Below are 17,591 nucleotides of genomic sequence, written 5' to 3'. Positions count from 1 at the left end.
AATAATCTGATATGTTTGATTTTCCCCCATTTCTTCAATATATGACTGATTTTAAGATAAAATACTAAATTAATAGATATTGAATAAAATTGAATAAATAAAAAAGTCAATAAATAATCATTGAACATATAAAGAAATTAAAGTATGAAAATGAATATGCGTTTGTATTTTTTGTTGCTATTGTTGCTGTTTATTATTATTATTATTATTATTATTATTATTATTATTATTGCTTTTATTTGTCAAACAAATACTACAATTTGAAATATTGCATGAATAAATTTATTTTTTAATTAATATTAATTCAGGTGTTTGAACTATAAATGCAGTTAAAACTAATCAGTGGTATGATTTTTTGTTTCATATTTACAAATTTATTTTCGATACTTATGTTTTATTAATTGGACAAAATAAGTACCGGTAAGTTAACAAATTGATGTATTATAATGAATACGACATGAAAACAGAAAATAAAGATCCTCAACAAAATATTCAAAAGCAATTTTAAATGTATTTCACAACGATTTTGCGAATGCGCCATTTGCAAGGTCATAAACTTGCCATTTGTGTAAGCTATGCCGGAAATTGTATCTGACGTTGGGGTGACCTACAGGTAATTGCGCCGTTATAAATGAAGTTGTAATTTCATACGTTGTTACTGATGAAATGACATAAATTTCCATGAAAATTGTTTTATTAAGATAAAGAATTCACAATATGATTGAATATGGTAAAATATATCCAAAAAAAATTTGACACATGTTTGAGGTTGGGATCTCTCTAATGTGTAGGGTAAATATCCCAGAAGGTACAACAAGCCTCGTTATACTATTAATGGGCTGGTTCCTCAGGACGGATATTCCGATCTGAACCGCAACATATTCTTATCGGGTGACAGACATACAATTTTCGCTGTATTTTTCTTTTTTTCGATGAATAAGATAAATAATTCTGATAAATTAATCTGTAATATATTTTTTTTTTGAAAATGATAAATCTGATTAATTAATCTATAAATAGGAATTAAATGAATTGTTCAGAGATATAATAAACACGAAACTGATATACTGTAATGAACTAATTTCAAATAAAAATTCAATGCACTTTAAACGTATATAGCTATTTATGTACAAATGCATTTACTTGTACTTGTAAACGATTTTGTACCCCCCAAAAAAGAGTTTAATCAATACGATTATTTTGTTCTGCAACGCCTATCTGTATAAACAGTACACCTTCACTTTCCCACCTGGTTAGGTCAAAGGTAAAAAAAGCGTTTCATGTCGTTTGGTTTATAATTACAAATCCGCCCATCTTTAACATAAATAAAAAATGAAAAATGAAAGGAAAGATAACACGTTATACTACCTTCGTCAACATAAGTTTTAGTTTCAATTTACTGTACCTATTTTGACAAGGAAGAGCATTCATTTCATTAAATTTTAAATACATCTTGATAGTATCTGAAGGCTCAGTTTACAAAATTTCACAGATAAATGAAAGATTTTTTCTTTTGGTTTTCAAATACATGTATGAAGTAAAATTGTGTTTTTGTGATCATTTTTAGTACTTGTTTTCAATTGTGTGTGCATTTATAGATGTGTTTCCTAAATTATCATTTTTTTTTATTTTCAGGGCCAGTCTGACTAGTTTTAAGTAAACATCCAACGCAGAACATTGTTTTACATGTATTTTTCAAGTGTTTTATGGTATATGCTTGTTCGTCGAATATTTTCTGTGAAAGAATGTCGTCGAAATCCCATTTCTACCTGTACCTGTATGAACTCAAGAAAAGCTGCTGTCATTAAAACATATACATGCATATTTAAAATAAAAACAGTGTAAAACATCAAACATTTGTAATACAAATAAAGGTTTCGTTGATCATTTTATAAAGCAAGGGAGGCTACTTACCATTGTAATACCCCAGAAAAGTAAAGCAGTATATCATACAATCCAATTCCTTTAGATACATTTTAGTTGTATCATACTGAATGTGTACTTAATTTGACACAAATCCATTTATCAAAACTACAGAAACATTCATCAGAAAAACATCGCCTCTTAAACTGTGTGTACATAAGGCAGTTATAACGTTCCATAACTTCATATCAAAAATACTAGCATTGTACTCACCTTGTTCTCGATCCAGGTAAATGTATACACTTGTCAAGTAAACTTTTTAAAACAACATTTCACAGTCATATTGATTGTACCAGTTTATTATCACTGACAGATATTTTTTACTTCTGCACTTGTATTTTCTTATTCATGTTGTGGCGCATTGTACTTATTATATCATTCACAGTTTGATTTCATGCAGTTGGCAGCTGTAAAAGAATGCCCCTTGTGGTTATATTTTCCTGGTCGGTCGGGAACATTGATTTCATTTCATTTAACTAGTGTTACAATTGAACACCATTTAAGCCATTTTTAGAAATCTTGAGAGATGTGGTATCTTTCATCATCTATATCTCATGAACCAGTGTCTGCAATTTTCATGTGTTTCTGTTGTTTTCGTTTCCTTTGTGGAGCCTCCCTTACTCCGGTTTGTTTCTTTTAGACTTTGCCTTAAGCAAAGCCTTTTGAAAACATTACTACAAATCATGTTAAATTCAGATACTGCAGCCACTTTTTCTTATAAAAACAACTATATTTATGATTTGCATTATCAGCATGCCACACAAATACATTTGCATGTTAAAAATGGCTGTTGCATACATGTTTGTATCAGATATTGCTTATTTCAGAGCAATGAAAATAGTATGTCAGCTCTGAACTGAACTGGGTTTAGAATCAACATCCATTTCTTTTATGACATCAATGTCAAGCATTACATTTTATACAGAATGTACAGTATGCAGATATTACTTTTCTATTTTCATTCTGCTGTCTGTTCCTGTCCAAAAAAAACTAGGCCGTTTTGTGTAATGTATAGTAAACTTCAAAATCATTTATTGTTCTGGTCTAGGCTAGAACGTCATGTGTCATTTCATTAAGAGCATTTATTGAAGCTCCTTGTGTCCATACAACAGTACAAATTTCTATACATAAAGATATATTCCGTTTTCTTTTTTTTTAGTAAAGTATAGATCTGTTTTTGTATTGAAACTGTTGTTTTACTGTTTCACAGATACAATAACTTTGCAGGACCACATACAAAAAACACTTCAATAATGTATCAAGGATCCAACGTGTTGTTCTATTTGCCATGTTTTATATTTATTGTCATATAGGCCTGCTCATGTCATAGCTTGAAGTCCTCTTTATCAAATTCTTGCGAGTTTAGAGGACACAGCCTTGAAAGTTTAATTGTTAGGTAACAAACAGCCATCTATTTAAGGATGGCTTATACACGCATGCAATATTATAAACTATAAGGAGATTCAAATAGAGATAGCAAATATTTGCAATATTCGTGATCCATCTATGTTGTCTTTCTTAGATTTAAAGACAATAAAAGCCTCATCATTGCCCAGTTCATCATGAATAAGCAAATTAATGTAAAATACTGCCAGTTTTATATAAACGGTCTCATGCACAAATGACATATGATATTAAAAATGGTCTTGACAAGTGTATACATTAAGCAATCAATAGGTATATTAAGAGTTTCCAATATGCGTTTCTTTAATTGGTATCCCTTCCTCGTTTAGCCGGCCGAGTTTGAGATGCAGATGCTGCATGCTGGTCTCTTTGTCCATTCATGCACATTGGTTGTCCGCTTTGGGTTTTGACACTAGATTAAAAAGGATAAGAAACACAGTTTGTTAGAAAAAATACCGGCTGCAGGCGAAGAAACAAAACGGGCTTTCAGAGACATACACTTTACAACTACAATGTGTAAAGATAGCTTTTAGATTGTTATTCTAAATTGAACGCCGCAAGAAATAATTCCATTTACTAAACAAAGTATGTAAACTAACAAATTAAATCAAATGTTAATTTATTAAAATCATTGTTGATAAAACGACATACAGAAAAAAATTAAAATACCAACATTTGAAAATTTCGATCATATGATTTGCTATTAATCAATAACTAATAAGAAGAGAGGGTAAGTTGGATGTTCATGTATGCACATTAAGATATTGTATGTACATCAGATAATAAATATAATGAATTGAATGTATACTTTTATTAACACGAATCAGTGTGACATTTTTTAAGGTTTTATAGATCTATGTAGAATACAGAAAAACATTCTGAACTTTTCGAAATTCTGCATGTGTAAATGCGTACAGAATTTGTATTAAATAGAACAGTTCATACAATCATCATAGTTATTCTATTAAGCTAAACAAATTCAGATGAGCAAACAAATGTTTAAAAAATTAGACTTGATGGAGCTTCACTGCGGTCCAAAAGTGTTTTTTAAAATATAGAATTTTTAATTTATTCATATATCAATTGAGGCACTTAAAACGGACAAATATGCAAAATATAGTAAAGGATATAAAAAATTATTTGAAAGTGAATGTAAATTAAAACAAAACGATTTTTGTGTGATTCTTATAAGTGTAAAGAACGAAATCGAAAAAACGTTGTTATGATGCTAATAGAAAATTGTAAATGACAGAATTAGGTTTAAAAAAGTCAATTTCAAATTTCAATCCTAACAGAAAACGTTTAATTTATTATTATATTTGTTTTGCAAAAAAATGTGTATTTGCAGAACTCACTTCTTACGATCAAACAAGATATGTTATTTACTTTCATAATAAAATTGTCAAATGTATCCAAATAAAGAATGTGAAAGTGTTGGTAATTATTTTAATTCGGTTTGTCTCCCTTTAAACAAACAGTATAACATTTTATTTTGTTAATTTGTAAACATAATTTGTTTTAGTATTTGCTGTATATAAATAGATTATACCTGATTATGGGTTATACACGTGTATGGTATTAGACATTTTGAATAGTTCCAATGCTTATAAACTTATTTGTCACAATCCAATAAAAACTATTACGCCGATATCGTCATATCATATAAACAACTTAAGTACAACTAAAGGCAATTTATTAGTAAATTCTTCACGTTAATTATATCTAATAAGAACTGCATGCAATGGATTTAAAAAGAACTTATTACTTTTTATTAATTAAAGTTATTAGTTTGTAAAAATAAGTAGCATAACGTATTGAATTAGAATTAATGCAAAAAATTCAAAACAAATATGAATAAAACTATTTTAAACATTCTTTTATTCCTTAAGAGTAATTTAGCAGTTATCAATTTGCTAATTCAAATTTTTAAATTACTGTTTAATTAATTATCTTCTCACTGCTCTATAATATTTCAGACTGGAATTAGGGTATACTCACGGGTCACACTAGAAAGGATAGTATGGGATTAGTATATTCATAATGTAGCTTGAAACCAGTTGTATTTTAAATACTATAAAAAATACTGTAAATCTTATTTTGATCTACCATATGTGATGTAACTTTTGTACGGACTAATACATAAGATATCATCATTTTCTCGGAAAAACAACACAACCACAAATTTAACTTACTAAATATTCTAATCTGCAATTGAAATCCTCTATGTTTTTACGACTAGGTGTACTTTCCACTTTGGACGCCACGATGATTTCATCAACTTCAGATTAAATATAATATCAAGATTGCACTCATAAAACATGATCATTTTAAAATCAAATTGCATCGAGTTTTTATGCAAAAACAATAGAAACATAATAATTACAAATAGATTCATTTTTTTGTAATTTCTAAACAAGCATAGTATTACGGATTGCATTACTCTTATATACACCGCCTTTTATTTCAGGTTAATTATAAAACACTTCCTTTATTCTTTAATATGCATTATAGTGTATTTTGTCAATGAGAAAAAAACTTAACTTAATAAATTTAAATTTCTACAATTATGGAAATACAATATCTAAAAGTATTTCTTTGATTATGACCAAATGTAACAAACATTGGCACTTGTAATTATATTATTTACAGAATAAGTTTGCAAAATAAGTTTGAAAATGAAACATTTAAAAGAAAAATTAAAATCTTTGTAAATTATTCAAATGGACCGGTATTCATTTATTTATTTATTTTTTACTTTTAACTTTTACCCTAAGCCTCATGGAAGCATCTATAAATATAGGTACCAATGCGGCCATTACATATGGTATTCACTGTTCACTATTCATTTGGTATTTGAGCCGTGCCATGACAAAACCAACATAATGGATTTGCGACCAGCATGGATCCAGCCTGCGCATCCGCGCAGTCTGATCAGGATCCATGCTGTTCGCTTACAAACCCATAACAAGTTGAGAAACTGATAGCGAACAGCATGGATCCTGAAAACAAAAATTATATAGGGTTTTTATAAAAAAAAAAAAACTACATTTGTAAAAACATAACATGGGCATACTACTTAGCAAAGTTCGTGTTTTCTACTTAACTGCTAAAACATATCTTCGAAAATGACATTTTCTGTTTGACACGAACACCTTACATCAGAGGGCCATAAAGGGTTTGAAACCCACTGCCTTTTGCTAGCCCATAGAACTCTTTATATTGAGTGTTTTCCTCTTTTTATATCCACGACTTGTATGTTTTTCATTTTCAGTAGAAAAGCGCATAGCTAGAAATACAGAAATAAGCCAAATACATTGTTTATGAAAAAACTCACCTTAAGATAATGCTTGTGGTGAATAGTATAATAGAAATGTCCAGGAACAAAACATGAAATTCGAATGGGAATATATTTTATTTCTTACGTATATCTTTTACCTGCATTAAATGCATGTTATACTGTACTATCAATAATCATTTTATGAATCTATATGAACAGCTAATCTTTAACAAAAGATGCACACTGCAGTCAAAATGAAACGGATACCGGTATATTCATGATAATAATTAATATGATCGTCACACGATACAAAAATGAAATTGTTATGACTCATATGCCATCCAACATTTAGAATTTGATAAATGCAATTTATTTGACATAAAATCTCCTTAACATCGCTGTGTGTAGGCATTGTAAAAATGTCTTGGTAAGATTAAGCAATGTATACAATTTCTCCCATTAAGTGTTCATTATGATACACGTCAATACATTAAGTCACGCTTTTTAAGTAAGTTGAATCATAAAAAAACGTAGAAAGATGTTTACACAAGGACGTGAAAGACGCAATGAACTTTAACTCGATTGTGAAATACATTTTCCCAAATCATATTTACCATTTCTGGAACATACAAGTATTGGTGGTGAATGAGGTTTTGACGCCAATGAGGATCGAACCTCTTGTTTGGGAGGCAGACACCGTATACACCAGGGAACCGCTTTTTCTAATCCGGAGCAGCTGAGTAAGAATAGGCTTTTGTGTATCACCCCAGGACGGAATTATAACCAACCTGTTGTCTAGTCTATAGAAAATAATTCTTTAAAATTTTACAGTGTCCCATTTCAAAAAATCTGGAAACAAAGTGATCCCTCGGTAGCATTAATCAACAACAAAATTACATAAGAATTGCAGACTCGATTTAATTGAGTCTGTACATGAAGGATAATGAATAAGTGCAACATCCCTAGCACCGGCTTGAGCGGTACTCAAAGCCATTCTCAGTTTGGTTGGTCATATTTTATAATTTTAAGTGTATCTATTGCATCTGTGTAGATTTTTCTGTGTTATCTTGTGGCTTTGTGTCTATTCTCCAGGACCGTTTATTACTTGGCGGCAAGAATTTAATATGTACTATGCGCCAGCAGACATGACCTTTTAAATTAAACAATTTCAGGGGTGACCCAATGAATTGAAATTTTCTAGAGCTTCTAGATGGCTAACATAATATATTTCTGGTCTCATTTTACTTGGGCAGTATTGATTTTTAAAGCTGAAGACAATATGTTTCTAAACAGTGATTTTCTAAAATATGAATTTTAGTCTAGGAAAAACCGAGGCTAAATGCAATACAATAGTGACTTGATTATGGATTTCGGACTGGTAGAATAATAACATTCCTAAAATTGCGCTCCACCTTTTAATTATAGGCACATGGTTTCTATCATATCTAGTTCATAGCAAGAGTAAACTTATGACTAGCCAAATATGCTCATATAAGATTTGGAATATCATTTGATAAAGCCCTAAGGTACATGTCCCCCATTCCTTTCATTTTGTTATAGTGAACTAAGACGAAAAGATATCCTATGAATTATTGGTTTTTTTTTCTAAAAGCAATGTACATATAAGCGACGACGCATGTCTCAACGCATTTTAACAAAATTGAGACCTAGGGCCCCGAGGTGGTGGTGATGAGTGTGAGGGGGCAGGGGAGGGTAAGCAGGTAAATGTGGGTCGTTCTAGACAATGCCGATATTCGATCAAACGAGTATTGTTGAAAAACATAAACAGCTTCGTCTGAATAGAGTGGATGGTATAAATGTACAAAAATCATGCATTTTTTTATAATGGAGAATAACAAGAGAGAGAAAAAAATACATGTATATCCATACATGTCATTTATAGCTCAAAGGGACATATTTAAAAATAAAAAAGTCTTCTACGTGTAATTTAACCGCTAAATCGCGCTAGCTTTGACTGCATACTTGCAATCAATCTGTAATTTAGACATTGTAAACATTACGTTGAATTACTGTGCTTTTCTTAAGAATAGACGGGATCTAAATCAAACATGACAGTGTCTACTAAATCTGACATGATCATATTTTCATTCTATTTCTATTATTATCTTCAATTATAGTCTTCTATTTGAGTCTTTATATAAATACAAGTATGCCAATTTGTCTCCCTGTATAATGTATGTAATATGGCGAGCTTTTTTATGCCAGCAATAAAAGGAAAGAAATGGGCAGTTAATCTTTATTATATCATAAACCTTTAAAATTCACTCTCGTGTTTCAATTGACTTTTAATATTTACATTTATCATCTTATAGAATATAACCAATGAACTTTCAGCGTTTGAGTCACGTACGTTCAAATAGAAATGATCCTTATTGGATCCAGTCTTATCAATTTAGCATCGTTTTGATTTCCATAGTCCAAATAATTCATAATCATATCAAATTGCATATCGTACCCAATATGTAGTCCTTTTCATTTTCAGAGTCCAAGATATCTATATTAAATGCATATTGAACTTCACCAAGTTTCGGATTCACTTTCAAATTCCAAAATCTAGCAAATCCTTATTGTACATGTACATAAATTCGGTCCAAATGTCAAAAAAAAAATGTTGGTGTGAATAAAAGGTCATTATCAATTGTTGAGAACAATTTTGATTCTATAATACTCGTACACAGCTGCAAAACCTATATAGGCTCGGCTAGCACCTCGTCAAATATTTAATTTAACAGTTGTGTACTAGTCCAACAGAATTTGGTATTATACCCAAAAATGTATAATAACCTCATAGTATTCACGATTTATGTTGTGTTCTTATTATTTGAGTTGAATAACGTAGATCTGTACGATGTTCTTGCTTGTTTCATGTACCGGTAACCATATTGCCGAAGTTGTACGATAGAAGCATGCGTAGAGGGTACAAGAACAGACTCGCGAGATAATATTATGGTTCTCGCTAGAATTAAAATTAAACGCGCGACAAATTAAATGTTAAAGGCCACTAAAGTTTCCTCGCTTAAATGTAAAATTTATTAAAAATGAAAAGGAAACAGAGACGCATATACTCGGGCTAGCGGTCAAATTTTCACATATCCACAGCATTTTAACGGGCCTTAACATGTATTGATTCAGCGCTGAGGGATATGTTGAACATGATTTTTAAAAAGTTGTAACTTCTGAAATCAGTAGACCATCTTTGTGTCTTATATTACACGAGAAAACCTAAATGTCTGTTTTATATTTAAAATCTTTATTAGGCACGAATGTTTAAACAATATCAGACCCACAAGGTTTCCTAGGTTAACTGTTTACATCTCCAATTTTCTAAATTTGGAAAGACCCGTAAAATGTTTTATGCAAAACAGTCCAATTTGCAAATCAAAGTTAGCAATACGATCATTAGGCCTTTACTTTTATCTTTTTAAGGTCTCGGATAGATGAATGATTTAGTAATGGCATGTCACCTAAGAAGCGGCATTAGAGTCATTCTAGTGAAATATGCTGTTGGTAGCTGAATTTTTTCGAACTTTTATATTAAAATCCCCTTATTTTTATTTAAAGACTGTATAAAATACAGGGTGTGGGTTGCAATCAAATCGGCTCTTTGGTAGATATATGATATTATGAGGTCATACGCATTGTTGAGTACAATACTGAATTGGTCGGGTAACACAGGTGCTAAAAAGGTTTTCCAGCCAATAGAAGAAGTATTGAACCTAACAATGTTTAATGACATCATTTCACACAAAATTTTTAATTTTTGACATTTTACAGAACTTGTAACTACTAGTACTATAAGGATTTAATATCAATATATTGAACTTTAAAAATTAAAAAAGTAATAAACAGACTAGTCGGAATACAGCAGTAACCTGATATAGAATTTTTGGTCTCGAAAAAAAAAAACGAGGCCAGAAGCAGTACAATAGTGATATGACATAACTTTTTTTTTGTACTGGAAAATAAAAACGAGGCTAAATCTAAATTAATAACATTCGGTCCAATAATTATTTAATTTGAGATGATTTGTAAATTATATGATGTTATTAAGATTGTCGAGTACAATACTGAATTTTATTTGACGAGTACACAGTTGTCAAGCCTGTAATGGACAGGGGGCTAGCCGAGTCTAATATATTATGTTCATAAGCTATATACGGGTTCATTAAGTCAGTATTATATTAAACAATGTAAGGATCTCTTAATTTCACAACACCTTTTGACAAAACTTTGTGGATTCAATACGGATTTTATATAGATTTTTAACACTGAAAATGGAAACGAAGATAAATAGAAATCAATATAGATTTGAGCCGCGTCACGACAAAACCAACATACGCGCAGTCTGATCAGGATCCATGCTGATCGCTTACCAACCCTATTACAAGTATAGAAACTGATAGCGAACAGCGTGGATCCTGATCAGACTGCGCGGATGCGCAGGCTGGTCTTGGATCCATGCTGGTCGCAAACCCATTATGTTGGTTTTGTCATGGCGCGGCTCATTTGATCTTTCGAGAAATGAAAACAGACTAAAAGGAGTACAAAAGTGATTTAATATGAAGTTTTTGACTTGATAACATTACATCTAATAATAAGAGGATATTTTTTTTTGTTTGAGTGAATCAAATAATGACCTATATTTGGGCGGAGTGAAAATATGTGGTATTTTATCATGTTTTGTGAAAATATATTCCATATTTCTCTCAAGCGAAAAAATATCCTCTTAATATTTGGAGATAAAATAGACGTTTATGTTACGAGCCAGGCGTAACGAGAAAGAAAAGCCAGCAACAAACTTGTAACAATAACAAATTTATTACAGAAAAATGATTAAAGAAAAATAAAATAACAAATTATGTTTACAAATACCTGAAGTCCAAAATGTAAATTACAAATGTCTAGTCTGATCCTGGAATGATCCTTTTTGAATAACACAGTTAAATCCAAGTTAAATCCAAGAACACTTTAGAATAAATTCCCACAATAAAATCCACAAGAATAATTTATTTTAAAATCCAAGCTCCAATAATTCACTTAATATCCAATTTGAATAATACTCCAAATATATTGATGACTTAAAAAGTAACTGATGACTTAAAACATCACTGATGACTTAAAAGGTAACAGATGACTTAAAGATAATACGAAAGAAAAATGTCTCCTATATATATTAGGCTAAGAAGTTTCTAGAATAGTCTTTCATTTTCTATAATAATCATAATCTAGCAACTTCAACAATAAAGATCATTCCAGAAATTTCTATCTAATTATAATGCATGAGTTTTCTACAACAGTTAAGAAAGTTCTAGTACATACATGTAGTTTATGTTCTAAAAATAGAACAATGATAATATTGGAAATACCAACTGGTCAGATATAAATTATATACATGTAATAAGTTGCATACATAACATTTATTTGTTATATTTTATAAGGTGTGAAAGAAATGTTTATATACATTTAACACTGTCTAGCCTCGTTTTGTTTTAATTTTCGATTCCAAACAAAAAATCATTAATTTGGTATATCAAATTTATATTGTACACGAAATAACAAAGTTCTGTCAAAATGTTAAAACAGATGGTGTGAAATTAAGTGGTCATTGTATATAATACTGATTCCGTTATACAGTATTGTACTCAACAATGTATTATTACCTCATAATAGTCGAGTTCAAGATACTAGAATTTTGTATTTTTGATAAAGATGTGTTTATCTAGCGCACAGAGAGAGTTTATACCTTGAACTAAAGCTAAGAAAAGTGAAAGAAAGAAAATAATAGTGATAAAAAGCAACATTATTTTACCAAGCAATCAAGTATTCAGTACCTTCCATTGTTCATAGCTTGCCTCTTGGTACACGTACTTATTGGAGGCGTTATCATTTCTAATATTAAAGTTTCAATAAAACTGTCAAAACACACATTTCTGTATGTGAATCATAAACACGTAAAATATTCCATTATCCGACACTCGGGGGAAAAACGTTCTTTCTATTATGGTTATGCCAGCTATACAATATAAAAGCTATAAATCACTTTTCATATTAGTCCATACTTATATCATATTTGTCCTTTATTTTAATTCCGCTTCAAGACGAAAAAGACTAATATGTCCCGAATTCTCAACGGGGCTACCAAGGGTATAAAATAAATATTTTGTTTTTACTTCCTTTAAGTCATTGTACAGTTAGTCGTAAAAAAGAAGCATTTACAATATTAATTAGATGCCCGGGCGAGTGAAACATGATATTTTAAGCGTACGAAGTTCAAACAGACACATACGGGTGATCAAGGCAAAAGTACATAAACATTCACGAAACTGCTAGCTAGTTTAGTGTACTTTTTCAAAGCCTGAAGTCTCATTTTTTCTGCTTCAATTTAAACTCTTTATATAGTTTAATGACTAGTTCACTGCTTAATTGATACAAACAATTGTTTTTTTATTATCTAGTCCCTTTAAAGGTCATTTTAAACTTTTATTAAGCTCAATTAAATTTTCTGTCATTTCTTAATATACTAGTAGATACATCTTAAAGATTGTCTACACAGTGCTCCAAGGGTTTTCAGTGTTCTTCAAGGTGTTAATTAGGCCAACATTTTTTTATAAAATGTTTTACGGGACCGCCGACCGTATTTTTAGAGAAAATCAAATAAAAATAAAAGTTCATTTAAGAACTTTTATTTTCATTTTAATTACATGTAACCCGTGTGAATATCACGGGACACCGTGTCATGAAAGGTCTCGGGTCATGAAGTTCGTTCAATACAACTATTGAAATTGAGGAATAAATATTAGAGCATTTTTATCAACATGAGAAAACCTGTAAAGCTGTAGAAGCACGTCTGGAAGTAAAAACCCATTGCATAAAGTTTGATTTGAATCATCACACTTCAGACACAGTTGTAAAAATAAAATGGGCACGGGATGAAACCCGTTGATCGACTAAGATGTCAGAATGAAATATTTACTCGATTTACCACGGAACATGAGAAAACTTTGAAACATTAAAATTTAGACTCATGTATAGGTTTTTATAAAAATATAAGGGGAAAATCTGGAAATTCAACTCGTACGAGTTCTACAGTACAGTAAATTGATAATAAAAAATCTTTATTATGAATCTTTGAAAACAATTGATTAATTTATAATACCAAAATAATAAATTCCTGAAAGTTCTTTGGTGGACAGATTTTGTTGTTGTTGTCTTGTTGAAATACAAGGCTTGTTTATAATTGAACTTAGTCATCTATAACAATTATATCATGACCAGCAGACTAAAGGCAGTAGTTATGTGTATTTTAAAAAGTTTTTACTAGATCAATATTGAGAAAATTGGCCTTTTTTTCAATGTAAGATTATGAGCATAAGTCCTCTTTGACATTTCTGTAAAAAATTGCCTGTAATAAATTCTCTGCAGAAAACCCTGATTTTGTAACAATGTATGCCATTTGATTTTCTATTTACTGTCAATGACTTTCATTTTACTAATCATTTGAAATATGAAAAATTTTCAGAAATTGCAAACTTTTTGCACAAACATAACTTACTCTCTTAAAGATAATTTAAAGTTGTTGATTTTATTTACCTTGTGAAACTGACATTGTATAATATTATGTTTGTACCTCTGTGAATGGTTAAGGTTTCTGACCTCAAATCGCTCTCCCTGTGTGATGTTGTTGATAAGAATCCTGTCAGGAACTTAATTTGGATTACCATGAGGAAACTATCAGTAAGCTTATAATAGGTTAGCTGTTCTATCACTATAATCAGTTTGCGAGCTTGTGTCAGTATTGTAAAGCTTGAGAGTGGCAATACAACCTTGTTTGGATACTCTTGAAATGAAGGGACTAAACAATGAATTTGGAGTTGTGTGGCATGTTGCCCTAAATGCGAAACGACAAACTAATACAAATTCTAGATCAGCATTAAATATTTACATAAAACAAAAGCAAAAGTGACTTAAAACATTTTTTTCAATTATTTTGTTAAAAATCATGTCAAAAATATTTCAAAACTATAAAAATCATTGATTTTATGGATAAAAAATCTGTTTTTTAGAGTGTTAAAAAAAATGTTCGAAAATAAAAAATTTTCACCTCATTTGTCATTTTATTTTTATTTTGTGGTCGACTGATAAAAAAAAAATTAATTTTATTTTTATTTTTATTTATCCCCCCCGACCCGATTTTTTTAAAAAATGTCCCGTAAAACATTTAATAAAAAAATGTTGGCCTTATTGCTAAAAAAATTTTTGCTTGAAAATACATTGTTGATACTTTGGTACTAAGAAAGAGGGTCCCACAGGCTACGGGTTTTTCGTTTATAACTTCCAATCAATTGACTCTCGCCGTTGTGAGAAAACTTACAAGTTAGCTTGCGAAACGTCGTCAATTGGTTCTATCCCGAGATGCCCATAGATATTGCATAGATATTCATACAATTTTTATGTCTTATACGTAGCATAAATCACAATATTTATGTATTGTTTCGATGCATTTTGCATTTTTATCATTAATCAAGGCTCTAAAATGTTGTTAAATGAAATAAAAAATCAGGGATAAATTGGTTCTCCGGAGTAGCGACTTTGCTGAAAAAAGTGTGCAGGCGTGTACGAAAGAACGCCAAATTATCCCGGCAGTCTACTCTTCAGAAGTTTGTCCCTAATTTTCAACCTATCAGGTTTTCTTTTGTTATTTAAAGCTTCAATTGTTACTATTTTCGTCGTGTTTTTTCACGTTTATCAGTTTCTTTATCTCATTTACACCGGAAGTATTGTTAAACAGATTAAGTCCTTTTTGTCAATCTGCTGGCCGTGAATTAATTCTTTCTTCGTCAATGAATAGATCTATCAAACGAATTATTGTTTGGCTATACGAAAGAAATATTTTTAAACCATATTTAAACGATTTAAATGACAACTTAATTGTTTAACAGTATGAAATTCAGTAAAACCTACGCTGTTTATGTTGTCCCCCACACACACCCACCCACACTCAAATCTCAAATGGGTATAACGTAATATCCAGGTATTTAAGAGACATGTGAATGGTTTATCGGAAGATCAACGTCTCATTTAATTCTAAATCAGACTATGATAAAATTACTGAAATAATTAACATTGTGTCATTTTAAAATATAAAGATAACTAGAAATACGTATTATAAGATGCAATATATGGACAGCGACACGTTCGAGCACATGGTACTAACAATAGAACTATACTTAACCGAATCAGTAAATACCGGTACGATGATGTAGCAAGCAAGTCAACAAAATATATCGTTATTGTTACTGGACAATGAATTTAAGTTTACTTGTATATATGATTTGTGTGTAAGAGTTTGTACTTGGATGCAACACGTATAATACAATATTTAAGCATTCCTTCGGGTATTGTTTAGTTTATGTGCTAGTAAACCATCGAAATATAGTATATAAATACTACAGCAGGATGCCCAGAAAATTATGCAATGCGTTTATTAATTATTACTGTCACCATGGACGAAACGTGGGTTCATTAATTTACTATCAATCTAAAGTATTATCTACTATTAAGATGAGTAAATTGATCGAATGTTTGAAATTAATTTTATCAACGATCGCAGATACATTGGTATTGTGTGCTGTAATTTTGTAAATGCTTACTATATTAAACAACAGGGCAATTCTATTTAAAAGACCCTGCAAACACTAACCTATACAAAGTTAAACCATCCAGCCCACCCCAATTACATATATTTTCTTAATTCCATATCATCTAAATATTTACAAAAACATTTGTGTACACATATATAAGCAAAGTACATTGCCACTAATAAGATGAACTATAAAACCAACAATTACATTTTTTTGGGTCAAATGAACAAGATGTAGGCCCAATATTCAAACAAGCGGTATTTTTGTCTGTAAAATTATTTTTGTCAAAATCTTCCACCCATGTCAGCCCCCCCCCCCCCCCCCAGGAAACCATGTTCTGTATCCGCCCCTGCATGATGATCTTATCAACATTGATTTACCAATGTACCAATACAGAATGAAATAATAAAACATATTTGCCAACCTTTGCATAACTATACAATTGATATATTTAGCTTGAAGTATAGACTTTGTCTGATATTTTTAATTGTTAAATACTTGTTATATCGTCATTATGACAAACTTATATTGTTTCAATGTAATAACGCCAGATTGCAAAACCTGATTGGCCACGTATTCCAGGGTGTAAGGCAATTCAGTTAATTCAAATGTTCGCCAAAACACATTTAGCAAACGATACAGATTGTCTTCTTGATTTCATGTTAAACAATAACTTTATCTCTAAGAATATATAACATATATAAACATAGTTAAACAGAACTGCATTGCCTAGACTAATTACAAATGTAAAAGATATGCTTTGTAATTCGTGTTCATTTAAGTTTATTTTAAGATCAGCACAAAGCTTGAGTGCCATTTCAACAGATGTCTTGTGCTTGCATGTTTACAAACCAAAGGATTCACATTGCACATGCAAATGAATCACAAAACACTTTACTTTTAGAGTATCTGGAGTAATCACCCATTTCACTTTAATTAGGTATCTGCAGTGATGACCGTTTATTTAAATTAATTATTCTTGTCACTTTAATAACAGTTATGCAATGATCATCCTGTTTATTTAAATAAATCACCCGTTTCACTTTAATTCCAGTATCCCTGTTTATTTAAATTAGATTGTCTGGAGAAATCACTATTTCCACTTTAATTACAGTATCTAATTAATTCCTCGCATCCGAACTCCAAACAGTGATGTTATTGAGCGATATAATCACTGTTTGGGATATATTATTTCTTAACCCTTTCCCACATGAGCATATTGTGAAAAATGGCCGTTTTCACTGAAAAGCCTCCTGTTACAAGTTCAAACTGCTATGAAACTATGAAAAATGCTTCAATACTAATCAAACTTGGCACAAATGTTG

Source organism: Ruditapes philippinarum, unplaced genomic scaffold (assembly GCF_026571515.1).
Source record: "Ruditapes philippinarum isolate M1 unplaced genomic scaffold, ASM2657151v2 ctg2227_1_1_1_1, whole genome shotgun sequence".
In the NCBI taxonomy this organism is placed as follows: domain Eukaryota; kingdom Metazoa; phylum Mollusca; class Bivalvia; order Venerida; family Veneridae; genus Ruditapes; species Ruditapes philippinarum.
Note: the sequence above shows the minus strand (reverse complement) of the source record.